At 46.5% G+C, this 1,771-nt stretch overlaps 1 pseudogene; it reads right to left on the bottom strand.

The window, feature by feature from the left end:
* Positions 1–304: 304 nt before the first annotated feature.
* Positions 305–1,434, bottom strand: LOC116645918 (annotated as a pseudogene).
* Positions 1,435–1,771: the final 337 nt, after the last annotated feature.

The following is a 1,771-nucleotide window of genomic DNA, read 5'->3' as shown; positions in this document are numbered from 1 at the left end:
CTGGGTGTACAATCCCCATTTTTTTTTTTTTTTTAGGGACTAACACACCCTTTTAATATGTTTTTAAATATTTTTAAGGTTTAAAAGTGTTTAAAGTTTGTTATTCCTAGTAGGAAAACATTATCTGAATGAATACCCTAATGGCAAACCACTATAGAATGTTTCAGTTGCATGTGGGGCAGAGGGTTAGGGATTCTCTTCACAGCAACCCAGCTTTCTTCATGAGAAGGTCAGAGGTACACTGGTTTGTATTATTGCAACATCCATTAGGTGATCGTTGCTTTTCCTTCAGCAAGGTCTTTATTTGTCAGAAGGGCATTATTATGCTTGACCTCCAAATTTGGCTGACAATTTACTGATGAGATTCATAACCTTTGGATTGCTCTGATATTTTGACATATTTGCTGGGTTCTGGGCCACATCCTGGAAGGCCACCATAACTTCTGGATCCTGCATGGCTGCGAGAACCTCTGGATCACTGAGAATTTCATTGAGCCCAGGCATTCCTGCCATTCCAGGCATCCCCCCTGCCATTCCAGGCATTCCTCCAGGAAAATTAGCAGGCATTCCCCCAGGAAAGCCACCTGGGAAAGAGCCATACTGAGTTCCTGATTGTCATCTGGCTTCTTCCTCCCTCTCATGTTCTTCCCGAGCCTTCTTAACCCTTTCTATTCTTTCTTTGATCTCTCGCTCTTCACGTTTTCGTTCATACTTTCTCTGATGTTCAGCAATTTTCTGGGCCCTCAGTTGAACTTCTTTCAGCATTGCACTAGCATCTTCATTGTAATCCAGTTTACAAGCAAGGGCAAGATCATGTGCTGCTTCTTCCCAATGGCCCAGAAGTCTGTGTGCTTTCCCTCGCCACTTACAAGGCTGAGCTCAATCAGGATTTATTTCAATAGCTCTGTCACAGTCTCGAATGGCAGCATTTGGCTTCTGTAATTTGATGAAGACACCGGCTCTCTCGGCATACAGAGTGGTCAAGCGAGGATTCAGTTTGATGGCATCTGTGAACAAGTCAATGGCTTTCTGTAGTTCACCATCATTTAGGGCATCAATGGCAGCCACTTTTTTATCATTTGCCTGATCCATCATTTTCTCGGTTATTTCTTCATTTTCATCTCCCATTTCTTGAGGGGTATCAGTATCTGTCGACTTCTAGATCACTTTTCTAAATCACTAGTCAATTTCTAGATCACTTTCCTCACTTGATGGTTCGTCTGTCTTTATGTTTTCCTCCGCCTTCTTACTATCTGTTTCTTCTTCCTTGATATTGTCTTCTGATTTAGTTTTATGAGTGGCAGGTGGTATTTTACCCCCCATGCTCTCCACCCAGTCCCGCAGGAAGCGCATTTCCTCGGTGTGCAGAACTCTCGGATCCTGCTTACCCGTTTTCACGAAGGCCCGCAGCTCGCTCACTTTGCGGGGGTCCATGGTCCAGAGGCGGTGGCAGGCGGCAGGCGCGGCTGAGGTTGCCGCCGGATTCCAAGCGCGGGTACTAGCTCAGCGTGATCGTGTGGAAGGGGTTGGCTGCCGCGAGGCAGAACCTACAATCTCCATGTTATCATCAACCACTTTATTTTGAAAATCTTTAGAGGGGCGCCTGGGTGGCTAAGTTGTTAAGGGTCTGCCTTCGGCTCAGCTCATGATCCCAGGGTCCTGGGATCCAGCCCCGCATCCGGCTCTCTGCTCCGCAGGAAGCCTGCTTCTCCCTCTCCCACTGCCCCTGCTCGTGTTCCTTCTCTCACTATCTCTCTCTCTGTCAAATAAA

This window comes from Phoca vitulina, unplaced genomic scaffold, assembly GCF_004348235.1.
Source record: "Phoca vitulina isolate PV1807 unplaced genomic scaffold, GSC_HSeal_1.0 scaffold34, whole genome shotgun sequence".
In the NCBI taxonomy this organism is placed as follows: domain Eukaryota; kingdom Metazoa; phylum Chordata; class Mammalia; order Carnivora; family Phocidae; genus Phoca; species Phoca vitulina.
This window is presented reverse-complemented; position numbering and strand designations above follow the sequence as displayed.